The sequence below is a fragment of the Rattus norvegicus genome, chromosome 14, assembly GCF_036323735.1.
Source record: "Rattus norvegicus strain BN/NHsdMcwi chromosome 14, GRCr8, whole genome shotgun sequence".
Taxonomy (NCBI): domain Eukaryota; kingdom Metazoa; phylum Chordata; class Mammalia; order Rodentia; family Muridae; genus Rattus; species Rattus norvegicus.
In genome coordinates, this window is record NC_086032.1 from 76,763,038 (window position 1) to 76,779,568 (window position 16,531).

The window sequence follows — 16,531 nt, forward strand, 5'->3', positions numbered from 1 at the left end:
CGAAACCAACAAAGAAATTTTCATTTTCAACGTTGATTACCTGTGGGAGAAAATGAATTTGACTGTGACCTTTGCCCCGTTAGCTGTCTAGTTAAGTCCACATGTTTATACTCTATTGAATCCTGCTCCCTGTCTGTGGGCTCTGGGGCAAGTGATAAATACCAGTCTATTCATCCATGAAGTTGCATATACTCGAAGGAAGATAACTCCGTTCTGATAGCATCACTCCATGCCTTTTGTGGCCTGCGCATTCAGACAGTGGTACCTGCCATTCTCTAGGCTTGCCCGCCTGCAAGATCCAACATCTGACACTTTTTGTGCCCTTCCCCTATCTCTCTGTCTCTGTCTGTCTGTCTCTCTCCCTTTCTATCTGTGTCTGTATCTCTGTCCCTGTCTCTCTCTGTCTCTCTCTTTGTCTCTCTCTGTCTATGTCTCTCTCTGTCTCTGTCTCTCTCTGTCTCTCTGTCTCTCTGTGTCTCTGTGTCTCTGTGTGTGTGTGTGTGTGTCCGTGTGTGCGTATGCACGCATGTGTATGGATATACATGCTGATGAGGGTCAAACCCATGGCTGTGCACTTGCCAGGGAAGTGATCTAACCACTGAGCTATATGGCCAGCCTTGATCCACTTGTTCATTCATCAGTTTTCTTGACCTTAGAATCTAGATCCCCGCTGTTCATGTCATCCTTTCCAATTATCAAGCTTGATTTTCATTCTCCACCTATCAAAATTCTCCTCAGTTGGACCTGAGAAGAGGCAGTCATGTTCTCATTGTCTGGCAAATACAGAACACATATCTGGGACTCTATAACCTAATCACAGACAGCACTCCCACCTTTCTCCCTTTCTGCTGTGGTTCTGGTTGTTTTCAGGAGGTTAACCCTGTCTCAGAGGAACATGACCCAAACCAGACCTCTCAGTCCCTGGAACATACACATACATTCATAAACTTAACACATGTGTTGGGGGGGTTCCCATTCATGAATCCTCCTGAGCCCTAGGTAGACCAGTTTATAATGTGGACCCCAGGAGACTATGGAGATAGTTCAGTGGTTAGGAACACTTGCCATTCTTGAAGGAGACCCAAGTTCTTTTCCCAGCGCCAGGCAGCCCACTACCAACCACCTGTAACTCAGACTCCAAGGTAGCTGAGGCCTCTGGCCTCCACAGATACCTGCACACGTGTGAACAACTCTATCCCCACTCCACCCCCACAAACACATAACTAAAATCAAACCTTTCGATGTGAGCTCTGGAGCTGGTAGCCTCACTGGCCATCATTACTGGCTGTGGTGGTTTGAATGAGAACAGCCCCTATAGACTCAGATATTTGAATGCTAAGTCACTAGGGAGTGGCACTATTTGAGAAGGATTCGAAGGTCTAGGGCGTGTGGCCTTATTGGACTAAGTGTGGCTGTCATTATCCTTTGCAAAGAGTTTATACATTTTTCTTAACCCCCCCAACACATGTGTTAAGTTTATGAATATGCATGTCTTTGTATGTTGGTGGGTGCACATCTGTTTACAGGTGCAGATGGAGGCAGAGGAAAACTTCATGTGCCATCCTTAAGAACACTGGCCACTTCTTTCACACAGGGTCTGCCATTGGTCTGGAACTCACCGAATAGGCTAGACTAGCTGGCCCGTGAATCCAAGAGATCACCTTGTGTCCCTTTCCCCAGTGCTGGGACTACAGTCATGCACCACTCTGCCTTCCATTTCCCTGTGGGTTCTGGGGACCAAACTCAGGGCCTCGGGCTTGTGAGGCAAGCATTCCACAAACTGAGTCAGCTCCCCCACACCAGTGCTCTTCCGAGTAACGTTGTGATTGGATATAAAGTGTTTCCCAACAGGCTCATGAATCTGAACACTGGGTCCCCAGGATGATATGGTGGGCAGGTCGTACAACCTTGATGGTGAAAGATGTGACTAATAGACGTGGACCACTAGGGGGGCAGAACCTCTGAGGATTATGGTCTTGCCCTGCTTCACGTCTAGTCCCATTCCCTGCTTCCTTTTGCTGCCCTGATGTGAGGAACCCTGCTGCATAGTCCCACGGCTGAGAACTTTACAAATCACCCCTGCTAGGATGGTCCACAACCACCAGCCAAAATAAAATGTCTTCTGTTAAGTTTCCATTGGCCATTCTATCACAGTGAGGGAAGAATCACTAACATAAGTCATTTCCTGTTCCTACAACCCTGTGGCCAGACTGATCCAGCCCCCTTTTTTCCTTTGAGCCCCGTAGCTGCCCTATAAATCAGCAAATAGTCCAGGAGAACCTCCGGGGAAACTAATACATGCACAGCTCTTAGTGAAGCACCATCACCTGGAAGGCACCCAGTAAGTATTAATAAATAGCATTTTAAAGCCTTTCATTTTAAGGAGAAACCTTGAGGAAAAAATGCCCTCATTCATAAAAAAAATTAATGACATATATACTCTTCACACATATGTCTGGCTACTTCCACAAGAGCTATAGTGTTACCATGGTATAGCAAGATCAAATATTAACGTCATGCAGTATTTGCTAACATTATCAATAAAAGGGGGCTTACTTTACATTCCCGCCAGCAGGGGGCAGATGAAACCATCTATCTTCCGCACTTTCTCCATCAATGAACTCGCTCAATTTGATAAGTGTTTCCCATTAGCTGGGGAGGAGACTGTGGTTTTAACATGCTTTTCTTGGTCTACACATTTATACACACATGTGTGACCTCTTCCGGGAGCATTTTCTCCTTGCTTACTTTCACCATGGATATTTTTTGAATCTCAGATCTACTTTTCTGGTTTGTTTTAACCTTTCGGTTCTATCATCTTCAAACCATGCCTCTCATCCGTGCTTCACTTCTTAAGCTGTGTCAAGCAGCCTTTTAAGGGCTCTGCTCACCAGAAGTTTCTCCCTGTATAAGGGCGACGCAAAGGGCCGTGCTTTCTGAGATGTCATTTACCACTGCCAACAGCAAAGCAACCGGATTAACGGACAATTCCAATACTAAATAATTCATAAGTTTGAAATTGTCCTTTTGAGTAGCACCATCCTACTTTCTCCCACAAGGGACACATCGCCCCCTTTGTCTAAAGTATCTGCATTGTATGCGGTAGCCACCCTGTGAGGGGGCAGCCAGTCAGCCAGGCAGGGGTGCACAGAGACAGAGAGATTTATACAAGTCTCATTACAATACAGTCATTATGACCGTCTTACTCATAGTTGTTGTCGATGCCTTACTCAGCCTAACATAAACTGAATGTTAACATGGCCACATATTTATTGGAAAACAGAATGTCTGTGGGCTTCAAAGCCACTGTAGCTTCAGGGTTTGCTGAGTTACTAGGACATCAGCCCCAGATCAGACCTGTCACCCTGAAAACATTGTAAATACCACCCGAGCACATCCATGAGCCTTGTTATTGCTTACAAATAGTCATTTCACTATCCTGGGAGAAATTCTATGACGAACAAAGCAGACCCCAATCATCAAAGTAACAAGAGTCACAGCCGAAACAGACTTTGCGATCACGGAATCCATGCGGAACTTTAAAAATAAACACTGGAGTTTCTCTGGACAGTTCCTTAAGGTCAGAAGGAAAAATAGCTTCAATCAGGCTGGTGCGAGTGTCCAACAGCCCTAATGTCTGCCACAAAGAGATAGCAAGATCATCCTAAAAAAAAAGGTATTATGTTTGTGGCCACCATCTTCTTCCTCTGGTAACCATCTCAGTCCCCAACAGCCTTGCTTCTGATTTTAGGCAAGAGTAGGAGGGGAGTCTGTGCAGGAGCCTGACTTCAATGGTGGAGTAGAGAGTCACCATGACCCTGGTGGGCACCAAGAGCATAGACAGCCTCATTAAGTCCCAAGGTCATCCACCTCACAGGGGAAAACAGGGCATCCCCAGCCCTGCTGGCTGTTTCCAGAAGGTGACAGGTGTTGGTGTCAGTTAACAAACCTGGGCAGGAAAAGTGCCATTTCCTAAGACTACAAGAGAAGTGGCATAGGGAATCAGGGAGCTGGCTGGGGACTGAGTCACCTGGCAGGCAGGCACCCTTAACTGTATGTGTCCCCAAGTGCTCCTGGAGATTTCTGGCCCAATCTGGGAGTGTTGGTTCTGTGAAAGGACAGTGTGTGGTTAAGTTGCCCTGTTCTAAGCCACCATCATACTGGCAAAGCCTGAGGACATAGAGGTGCCCTCCCCACATACCTAAAATTAGACTGTTGATGCCAACTTTTGTCACCTGTATATACAGGACCAAAACATTTTCCCTTTCAGAAAAAGAGTTCCTCAGGACTGGAAAATCTCTCAGTTAATGCCGCCGTGCAAGTGCGAGGCCTGTATTTAGGTCCCCAGCGCCCAGTAGACATGGCAGCTGGTGCCTGTAAGCCAGAGCTGAGGGACAGGTATGTGTGTAAGCTGACGAGTGCTTTGAGCTTCCACTTCAGTGAGCAGCCCTGCCTCACAATACAAAGGTGGACAACATTAAACAGAACAGGCACGGACAGTTCTCGTGGATTACAACTACTGAAAAGGTAATTTTAGAATGCAATGTAAAAGCTAAATTAGTTAATAAAGGTGGAGAACCATTGAGGAAAACTACCTAATACCCAACTCTAGGCTCAGCTCCTCATGTCTGCTCATCTACAAGCACATATCCACACACCCACGCTAATGTACTCACAAGTACATTGCACACACAATATAACACACATAAAACCATACCCTCAATGCACATACGCCTCCGTATTTTTTTAATTAATTTATTTATTTCATGTATATGATTACACTGTACTTAGACACACCAGAAGAGGGCATCGGATCCCATTACAGATGGTTGTGAGCCACCATGTGGTTGCTGGGAATTGAACTCAGGACCTCTGGAAGAGCAGTCAGTGCTCTTAACCGCTGAGCCATCTCTCCAGCCCATGCCTCCGTATTTTTGAATGGCTGTCACCCACTTAAGTACTGTGGTAGGGAATGGGTAAGTAAGTGTTCAAGGACCTGAGTTGCACCCCAGGTCACCACTGAACAACAACAAAATAAAAAGCGCTTTCTGGTCATGTGACCCAGAAATCCCCTGGGTTGGTTGTCTTCTTAAAACACAGACAAAGGGGTTGGGGATTTAGCTCAGTGGTAGAGCGCTTGCCTAGCAAGCGCAAGGCCCTGGGTTCGGTCCCCAGCTCAAAAAAAAAAAAAAAAAAAAAAAAAAAAAAAAAAAAAAAAACCACAGACAAAAAGAACTCAGGTAGGACATGGTGGCATTCACCATCAATCCCAGCATTCAAGAGGCAGAGGTAAGCAGATCTTTGTGAGTTTGAGGCCACCCCGGTCTCTGTAGAGAGCGCCTGGCCAGCCAAGGCTACATAGTGAGACCCTGCCACAAACAAACAAACAAACAAACAAACAAAACAAGTCACATGAAAACAAGGTCTGTGATGGGGAGACCTAGGGAAAATTTGGGACAGAGAAAAATCCTGATCAGTGCAGATCCTGCCATTGACCCCTGACAAGGTTTCCAAGCTCTCAGCAGATACTCATCTGTTTCATGGGATTCATTACCCTCCCTGGGAGAAGCATACAACAAACAAACAAGCAAACGAGCAAACAAAACTTCTTGACACTCATCCAGGGCATGCAGAAGGGCTCCCTCGATAGGGAGCAGCCGTGACTAAGGTAAAGTCTGACCCATGATGAAAGGCATCCGGGGAATAGCAGATTGTCAATTCCAAGGTGCAGTGGGAAGAGACAAGACCAGCATTAAAGGGCTGAAGCTGCTGTGTGTGCAGAGAGGCAGAGGCAGAAAACAGTAGAGATGGGATAGGGATAGTGAATCCTCACAGTTCTACAGTGTCTCTACTGTTATGGTTCTCATTGTTCGTGTGAGGAAACTAGGAAACAACATGTGTTGTCATGAGATGTGGAGGGTTTCACTTGCTCCCCTGATCTGAGGGACCAGTTCATTTGGGGTTCAGTTGTTAAGTACTGATTGAGCACAGCACAGGTCAGAGTTCAAAGGTCTTAGGCCACAGTCTTTCTGCTGGTGGAGAGGTACAGCTAAGACCCATGCCTGAGCTCCCAGCTGCCAGGCTACACTGCCTCTTAGGACTCAAAGTGTCTCAGGGCACGCATTTCAAGAAAGCTGCAAAGGCTGGGTGCCTCTTTGCTGAACATCATCGCCATGGCAGCACCGTGAAAGGCTGGGCTAGCGTCGTCAGATTGGAAAACACAAACATGATACAACTGAGATCCACTGGGCACTGACTCCAAGGGCCCGTGAACGCCAAGATGAGGCTCCTGGGGCATCAGAATTCCCAAGTCTCAAGCCAGGAGGTGGTGCTGCACGCCTTTACTCTAATCCCAGCTCTCAGGAGGCAGAACTCTGCAGGCCAATCTCTGAGTTCAAGGCCAGCCCGATCTACATATTGGTCAAGTTCCAGGACAGCCAGGGCCACAGAGAAACTTGTCTCAAAAAATAAAACATTTAAATCTCAGATGCAATAAAGAACATCTTTGCACACTGTCTGGGCACATTCTCCTGTAAACTTTAAAGCTATTATTATTATTATTATTATTATTATTATTATTATTATTATTCCAATGCATATGGTGTGTGTGTGTGTATGTGTGTGTGTAGGGTATGTATATGCTATTGTATGTGGAGGTCATAGGAGAGCTATGTGAAGTTGATTTTTATCCTTCTGCCTTCATGTAGGTTCTAGGAACTGAACTCAGATCTCCCTGCTTGCACAGCAAGTGTTTTACCCACTACACCAGCTCTTTCCCCTCTGGATCATCTCTATATCACTTGTGGTGTGAACTCTATGCAAGCCTGTTCTCCTGGATTGCTCAAGGAACCCTAAGTGTCAGATGCTAAGTGTCAACTGTGTGTGGCAGCCTGGTCACTACCTTCTCACTCAAGCACATGGTGAGCAACAACACCAGTCACAGCATTTCTTTTCTGGAGCCCAGTCTGGGCCTTGGAGCCCTGGGAAGCATTGATCCTCATTCCAACCTGGTGGGAATCAGTAAGTCCGAGGGAATTGGTCAGAGACTCACACGAGGCTGCTTCTGCACCGGTGAGAATCTGTGCATGATTCCCTAAGACACTTGACATCTGCTTTCCATGTGTACCAAACCCCAGAAGGGTTGAATACATAAATGTGTTTTAAAAAGAGAATCTCCCACCAAGCTTAGGAAATCCAAGTGGTCCAAGTTGACACTGGAGGAGAACACACCACACACACACACACACACACACACACACACACACACACACACACAAGTCAACTGGATTCTGATTCTCCCTATTACAGGTCAAACCCAGAGTCTTCCCTACAAAGGGCAGGTTGAAGTGCTTGCTCTCCAATAGGCCGCAATATCTTGAGACATGGAGTGGGGCAGGGCTTGCTTGGCATAGTATATCATTAGGGCAGGGCCTTTGAAAGCAATAGCTTAGCAGGCTTCCCAGCTATGATGGACTGAGACCCTCTGTAACCTGAGCTCATCCCACAAAGCCTTACTTGTAAAAGTTGTTGCTCAGGTCTTTACCATCACAGCACTGTAAACCTGTAATAAGACCCTTGAATCTCAATGAAATAAAAACAATTTTGGATTCTGTCTTAGTTTACTTCTCTCTCTCTCCGTCTCCGTCTCCGTCTCCGTCTCCGTCTCCGTCTCCGTCTCCGTCTCCGTCTCCGTCTCCGTCTCCGTCTCCGTCTCCGTCTCCGTCTCCGTCTCCGTCTCCGTCTCCGTCTCCGTCTCTGTCTCCCTCCTCCTCCTCCTCCTCCTCCTCTTCCTTCTCCTCCTCCTTCTTCTTCTTTCATTTGCTTTGTTTCACTTTGTTTTTTATTTTTTTGAGACACGGCTTCTCTATATAGCCCTGGCTGTCCTCGAACTCACAGATCCATCTGCCTCTGTCGCTAGAGCCTGCCTGTGTGTTGGAACTAAAAGTGTGTGCCACCATGCCCCACTTTAGTTTACCTTTCTATTGCTGTGATAAAACACCGTGGCTATAGCAACTTCCTTACAGAAGAAAGGGTTTATTTTGGGCTTAGGTTTCTGGAGGCTTTAGAATCCATCACCATCTCAGTGGAGAATTAGGACAGCGGCAAGTATGGTGGCTCAGAATGGAAGCTGCGAGCTCACATCTTAAACCCTAAACAAAAAGCAGAGAAAGCACAATGGAAAGGGTAGAGTCTTTAAACTCTGAAAGCCCACCCTAGTGATGCACTTCTTCCAGCAAGGCCACACCTCCTAAACTTTCCCAATAGTGTCACCAACTAGGGACCAAGTATTTCAGTGTCTAAGAACATCGGAGACATTTAAACCACCATGTTCTAACCTTAAAAATTAATAAAATAAAGCTTCCTGCACTGGGTACATAGCTCTGTCAGTAAAGTACTTCCGGCACAAGCAGGAGGACCCAAATCCAGTCCCTAGAATCCACATAAGGAAGCTGGGTGTGGTGATAACTGGTAATTTTGGCATTGCGGAGACAGACGCAGAGGACGCCAGGGCTTGCTGGCCAATTAGCTTAGCCTTACTGGCAGCGTGAGGCCCAGACCCCAGTGGGAGACCCTGTCTCATAAAACAAGGCAGATGGTTCCTATGGAACTTGTGAGGCCTCTGTGTGCACACAAACATGCATGCATACACACCGTGCACCCACATGAACATGCTTCCTCCCATGGAGACACACACACACACATACACAGAGAGAGAGAGAGAGAAACAGAGACACAGAGAGAGACAGAGATACAGAGAGACACAGAGAGATAGAGAGACAGAGACAGAGCCTGTGAAAGTCTTATGACCTTAACATTTTCCTGAATCCTTCAAGAGACTGCTGACTCAGGTTCAGCTGCCTACCATCACCCCTCGCAAGGAGGCCGAGAGGGGAGGTCCCATGACAGGACTATTAGTCTCCCGATTCAAGTTCACTGGCAAATCCCCAGAGCAACGCTGTTAAAACTGTATCTTACCTCCCTTTGATCTGCAGTGGAGAAATCTAATATGTGGGTGACTGGGGGCCTCAGACAGAAGTCAGCCTGAGGGCACTGGGAAGGGTAGAGAGGAGCAGTAAGCTATTTGAGCAGCTCACAATGGCCACTCTGTGGCCCAACAAAGGCCTGCCCTTCTGAGTGATGTCTGACCTTTAAACTCCCACAAACATATGTATTTGCTCAGCAATTACCATTTAAGCCACCAAAGGGGCTGTGTAAACCCTCGTATCAAAGGAATAAATTAAAGCTTGCAAGGATCTCATAACAAAAGAGGGCAGAACAACACTGGCGCTGCTAAGAAAACATAGGGGTCTCTTCCCCAGTGCATACTTTCCCTCAGAAATCCTGTCTGTTTTGTGACTAAAACGGACAAAGGTCAGGCTCAACCCCATACAGCAGAAGCTGAGATCTGCAGGCTAAGAAGCCTGGGTGAGACTGGAGGTTGTCTAATGAGAAAGGCTAAGGCGATGTGACTAGGCAGAGGCAATGTGACTAATGTCATTCTTCAGGCGAGGGATCCCTTATGGCTTCGTGTCGTATGTGTACATGCCCATGCACATGTGTTGGGTGCCCATGCATGTGTGCACATATGGAGGCTAAAGGACAAACCTGAGTGTTGTAAATCAGTCACCACTCACTCCTTCCTTTCCTCTTTCTTTTCCTTCCTTCCTTCCTTCCTTCCTTCCTTCCTTCCTTCCTTCTTTCATCTGAGACAGGGTCTCTCACTGACCTGGAACTCAGAGATTTGCCTCTCTGCCTCCCCAGCACTAAGATCAGAAGCTACACCACCAGGTTCAGCTTCTGTATCTCATTACCATGGTGATGGGGAAGGACTAGGAGTTGGGCACATCCTTGACAGGCAAGACAGGTGGGGACAGGAGCCATGATTAGATAAATAGAGATGGCTAGCTTCTTCCTCATATTCCTGAGCAGAGACAGAGGCTCGGACATATTTACACTAAAGTTACTGGCCTATCATCCTCTCTGTCTTTGTTCAAACTGATCAACTCTATTTTAGAGGATGAAAACCCCTCAAAGACTCTTAAAACCCTCAGCTTCAGCTTCTAACACTCCCTCCTCCCCGCAGAGGGTCTTTCTCTGTGTGCTTGCTGTGTGTGTGTGTGTGTGTGTGTGTGTGTGTGTGTGTGTGTGTGTAAGTGGCTTCTCACCTCTAAGCCTTTCTTCACCACCTGACTGTCTGTGGTGTCTGAGATTTCTCCTGTTGCTACCACTTGTGCTTGAGTTTGCTTGCCTTTGAATTCTTTAACTGGCAGAGAAAACAAACCCAATCCCGACCCATAGAGAGAAATGATAGGTCCTGGGGATGAAACCTGGCCCCTCGTGCTTGCAAGGCCAGCACTTTGCTAACCCCAGCTCCTTGCTGTCTTTATTTTTTAACATCACTCAAGGCAACTGTGCACGCCTGCTTGGTGATACCATTTACATCGAATTCAAAGCCAGGCAGAGCCAAGCCAGGTGGATGTAAGTAAGGATGAAAATGGTGACTCTCCTCCCTAAGGACTGCACATTGAAAAACAGAAAGAACCATCTTGAGACACAAATGTGAGAAGTACTAGATTTAGGGGGACAAAGTCCAATCCTGTCCTGGAAGTGGCAGAGTAAATCGGAAAGCTGATCTGACACCCCATAGCTGGTAAAGCTGAAATGGACTCAACTCTCGGTCACGGTCAACCACAGAAGACGGCGTGGGGAGAGAAGTTTCATCTACAGCAGAGGGGATCCATGTTGGACAGCAACACAGCAAGCGTGACCTCTGATTGCAGAGCCAAAGGTGTGGAGCACATGCAGAGCTGGGTGAAGGATGGCCGACACAGTGCAAGTGCTTGGTGACACCATTTACGTCAAATCCAAAGCCGAGCAAAACCAAACCAGGTGGATGTAAGTAAGGCTGAGGGTGAGCTTTGGATACGGGACCAGATTCCTTCACAGTTTGTGACACAGATGTACGCACTATGCAAAAATCACTGGGCAACGCATGCCCCTAGCACTGTTCTGTTTCCATGCAAATACCTCAAATGCAGGTTTGTATTAAAATGGTACACTGCATAGATCTGCCGGCATCTGCTTGTCCTGAGAAATGGCTGTCCCTTGTCTGAAAAGTGGATAGCCATTTCAAACTCCAGCAATTGTCATTCAGTAACAATGGCCACACTGCTACATGGTCCCATCTGCTGCAGTAGGCAGAATTAGCAGGGCTTCACGCAGGAAGAAGCCAGGTCCTGGGGCCTCTCCCTTGAGCCAAGGCTTTGGTCAGTGGCAGACCCTGCCCAGGAAGCATAGCATATGTGTTAGGATTTTCCTCCCATTTTCTCTCTCCCACTCTCCCTCCTCCTCCTTTTCTCCTCCCTCTCCCCTCCCTCTCTTCGTCCCCCGCCCTCTGTGTGTATGCTATGCTTGTGCAGGTCCTGCCCAAGGCTGATATTGGGAGTCATCTCTCTTCTGCCTTATTCTTTGAGGCAGGGTCTCTCTCAATCACTCAGAATTTGCCAATACGAGTAAGTCTCACTAGTAAGTCTCACTAAGAGAGTCCCATCTCTGTGTTCCCAGGCTGGAATTACAGGGATGCCATCATACGTACTTGGCATTTACGTGGGTCCTGGGAATCTGAACCTTGGTCCTCTTGCATGAATAATGGCTGAGCCTTCTCCTCTGTCCGTTTTAGGTTGTTTTCAGATGCCTAATGTGTACCAATCACTTCGTACACAGCGTTCACTTTATCTGCTGTAGGTCAGTATGAGAGACGAGAGTCTGGGGTTCAGAGACACTCATCAACCTGCTCCATTGAGGCTGTTGGCCAGAGAGACACGAGACTCGGACTCTAGTCCCATCAGTGTAGACTGTTGCTGCAGTCTGCTCATGGGAGCGATGAAGAGGGAGGGGTGTGGAGGAGATGCCTCACTTGTCAGGGGTAAATGACTACCGTGCTGGCTAGTTCTATGGCCACGTGACACACAAACTAGTGCTATCGGAAAGCAGGGATCCTCAGTTGAGAAAACACCCCCACAATATCCAGCAGTAGGGCATTTTCTTGATTAGTGACTAATGGGGGAGGGCTCAGCCCATTGAGGGTAGTGCCATCCCTGAGTTGGAGGTCCTGGTTCTATAAGAGCAAACCAGAGGAAGCAAGGCAATAATCAGCTTCCCTCTATGGCCTCTTCGCCAGTTCCTGCCTCCAGGATTCTGCCCAGGTTGAGTTCCTGTCCTGACTTTTTTTTTAATGTAAGTGGAAAATCCCTTTACTCCCCAACTTGTTTTTTTGGTCATGGTCATTCCATCACAGCAATAAAAACTCCAACCATACTATGTAAGAACACAGTGGAAGCAGAGGATGTAGCTCAGGGGAGGACACTTGTCTAGACTACAAAGGCCCTGTGTTTCATCCCTAGCTTGTTAAGAAAGAGCAAGGAGGGCTGGAGAGATGGCTCAGCGGTTAAGAGCACTGACTGCTCTTCCAGAAGTCCTGAGTTCAATTCCCAGTAACCACATGGTGACTCACAACCATCTGTAATGAGATCTGATGCCCTCTTCTGGTGTGTCTGAGGACAGCGAGAGTGTGCTCATACACAAAGAAAGAGCAAGGAGCAGGGGAGTCACCAGGAACGCCACTAAGCTAGCGTCATCCACCCTGACCTGGCAGAACTGCATCAAAACACCTGTGACATTCCCTGAGTTAGACTTGACCTTTCGCTCCCCTTCCCGAAACCTCCATGCCCTAGTACCTTGCACACAGCTCTGCCCAGGGTAAGCAATCTGGAATGCTGCAGTTAGCCATGTGACTTAGGGCATTCTCAATGGCAAGAGGCTTCCCCAAAAGGTACCCAAGGGCTCAGCATTGACAGAAGCTCAGATGGAGCACGTGATAGCAGGGGCTGGAAAAACGGAGAAAGCTCTGAAACGGAGAAAGTGAGTATTCTCATACAGACCAAGTCTTTGGCCGAACTCCAAGGACTAACTGTACCTCCAACCCCTTGACATACATAATTTAGAAACCACTGCAAAATAACACTTCCTACTCTTTCTAGTAGGTGGAAAGTCTAATAGGCTCTCTTTGGTGCAGCAGGCACTTCGGTAGAAGGCTTACTCCACACACTTCTTGAAAGCAAATCGGAAGAAGGGTTAAAGGCTTGAGTTTCAGGTCTGGTAGCCACAAAATGATGGGGGATGCCCAGAACTTGCCTGTCATCTTACCTTACTGAGGGTAGTAATTCCTCTCCAGTTTCCTTCTGCAAAAAGGAGCTACCATGGGTTCTGCCATTGTCATGGCTGTACCCAGGTATAAGTCAGCAACATGTAATTATCTATGCTGGAGTCCATGTTCAGCATGGACACAAAAGAGCATAAAACCAGTGAGGAGGGCAGGCTTTACCAAGGCACACTATCCACAGCCGCCGTCACTATGGAAGTGAACCAAATACAACACTGGTCTTTTATAACTCTATTCAGCTGTCGAAGTGTTTGCTTTAATATATATAATACATGTCTGTGAGCAGGAAGGGTGGCTCAGTCCCTGAGAGTGCCCACTGCCCTTGCAGGGGACCGAAATCCAGTTCCCAGCACCCATATTCAGCGCCTCATGGCTGCCCATTACTAGGTTTTGGGATCTGATGCTCTCTTCTGGCCTCAGTAGGCACATGTACTCCTGTGAAACACCCACACACATATGCATAATTAAAAAATAAAAATAAAAACTTTAAAAAGATGGGGCTAAGGCCCATACCTAAACATAGTAAAAGCAATATACAGCAAACCAGTAGCTGACATCAAACTAAATAAAGAGAAGCCTGAAGCAATCCCACTAACATCAGGGACTAGACAAGGCTGCTCACTCTCTCCCTACCTATTCGATACAGTACTTGAAGTCCTAGCCAAAGCAACTAGACAACAATAAGAGGTCAAAGGGATACAAATTGGGAAGGAAGAAGTCAAAATATCACTATTTGCAGATGATATGATAGTATACTTAAGTGACCCCAAAAATTCCACCAGAGAACTCCTACAGCTGATAAACAACTTCAGCAAAGTGGCTGGTATAAAATAAACTCAAACAAATCAGTAGCCTTCCTCTCCTCAAAGTTTAAACAGGCTGAGAAAGAAATTAGGGGAACACCCTTCAAAATAGTCACAAATAATATAAAATATCTTGGTGTGACTCTGACCAAGCAAGTGAAAGATCTGTATGACAAGGTCTTCAAGTCTCTGAAGAAAGAAATTGAAGAAGATCTCAAAAGATGGAAAGACCTCCCATGCTCATGGATGATCAGGATTAATATAGTAAAAATGGCCATCGTGACGAAAGCAATTTACAGATTCAATGCAATCGCCATCAAAATCCCAACTCAATTCTTCATAGAATTAGAAAGAGCAATTTTCAAATTCATTTGGAAAAGCAAAAAACCCAGGAGAACAAAATCTATTCTCAACAATGAAAGAACTTCTGGGGGAATCACCATTCTTGACCTCAAGTTGTATTATAGAGCATTCGTGATAAAAACTACATGATATTGGTACTGAGACAGGCAGGTAGCTCAATGGAATAGAATTGAAGACCCAGAAATGAACCCACACACCTATGGCCACTTGATCTTTGGCAAAGGAGCTAAAACTATCCAATGGAAAAAGGACAGCATTTCCAACAAATGGTGCTGGTTCAACCGTAGGTCAGCATGTAGAAGAATGCAGATTGACTCATTCTTATCTCCTTGTACAAAGCTCAAGTCCAAGTGGATCAAAGACCTCCACATAAAACCAGAAACACTGAAACTAATAGGCACAGAAGAAAATTTCCTAAACAGAACACCAATGGCTTATGCTCTAAGCTAAAGAATCGACAAATGGGATCTCATAAAACTGCAAAGCTTCTGTAAGGCCAAAGACACTGTCATTAGGACAAAACAGCAACCAACAAATTGGGAAAAGATCTTTACCAATCCTGTATCTGATAAAGGGCTAATATCTAATATATACAAAGAACTCAAGTTAGACTCAGAGAGTCAAATCTGATAGAGGGCTAATATCTAATAAATACAAAGAACTCAAGAAGTTAGACTCAGAGAATCAAATAACCCTATTAAAAATGGGGTACAGAGCTAAACAAAGAATTCCCAGCTGAGGAATGAATGGCCGAGAAGCACCTAAAGAAATGTTCAACATCCTTAGCCATCAGGGAAATGCAAGTCAAAACAACCCTGAGATTCCACCTCACACCAGTCAGAATGGCTAAGATCAAAAACTCAGGTGATAGCAGATGCTGGCAAGGATGTGGAGAAAGAGGAACACTCCTCCTTTGTTGGTGGGATTGCAAGCTGGTACAACCACTCTGGAAACCAGTCTGGCGGTTCCTCAGAAAATTGAACATAGTACTACTTGAGAACCCAGCTCTACCACTCCTGGGCATATACCCAAAAGATGCTCCAACATATAACAAGGACACATGCTCCATTCTGTTCATAGCAGCCTTATTTATAATAGCCAGAAGCTGGAAAGAACCCAGATGTCCCTCAACAGAGGAATGGAAACAGAAAATGTACATTTACACAATGGAGTATTACTCAGCTATTAAAAATAATTACTTCATGGAATTCTTAGGCAAATGGATGGAACTAGAAAATACCATCCTGAGTGAGGTAACCCACTCACAAAAGAACACACATGGTATGCACTCACTGATAAGTGGATATTAGGCCAAAAGCTTGGAATACCTAAGAAAAAATTCACAGACTATATGAAGCTCAAGAAGAAGGAAGACCAAAATGTGGATGCTCTATTCTTTCTTATAAGAGCGAACAAAATACTCATGAGGAAATACAGGGACAAAGAGTGGAGCAGGGACTGAAGAAAAGGTCATCCAGAGACAGCCCCACCTGGGGATCCATCCCATATGCAGTCACTAAACCCAGTCACTATTGCTGATGCCAAGAAGTCCTTGCTGACAGGAGTCAGATATGGGTGTCTCCTGAGAGGCTCTGCCAGATCCCTACTGATACAGATGAGGATGCTTGCAGCTAACCATTGGACTGAACAAGGAAACCCAATGGAGGAGTTAAAAGACTGAAGGAGCGGAAGGGGTTTGCAACCCCATAGGAAGAACAGTATCAACCACCAGACCCCACCAGAGCTCCCAGGGACTAAACCACCAACCAATGAGTATACATGGAGGGACCCATGACTGCAGTCACATATGTAGCAGAGGATGGCATTGTCCAGCATCAATAGGAGGAAAAGCCCTTGGTCTTGTGAAGCTTCATTTCTCCAATGTAGGGGAATGCCAAGGTGTTGAGGTGGGAGCAGGAACATCCTCACAGAACCAAGGGGAGGGGGGAGGGGAGAGGGGGTATGAGAGAGGGAGGAAATGGGATAACATTTGAAATATAAATACATAAATATCCAAGAAAAATAAAATTAAAAAAAAGCAAAAAAAAAAAAAAAAAAAAAAAGGATGGGACTAGAGAGATTGCTTTCTCAGTGGTAATATTGGCTGCTTTTCCAGGGGACCAAGGTTCAATTCCCAGCACCC

At 46.2% G+C, this 16,531-nt stretch overlaps 1 long non-coding RNA gene across 1 annotated transcript; it reads right to left on the reverse strand.

The window, feature by feature from the left end:
• Window positions 1-8,014: 8,014 nt before the first annotated feature.
• On the reverse strand, window positions 8,015-9,120 carry LOC134481772 (uncharacterized). The gene is made up of 2 exons (XR_010057570.1): window positions 8,977-9,120; window positions 8,015-8,150 (listed from the first exon to the last, which is right to left on the reverse strand). It is a non-coding gene; the product is annotated as an uncharacterized LOC134481772 (long non-coding RNA).
• Between the last annotated feature and the right edge of the window lie 7,411 nt (window positions 9,121-16,531).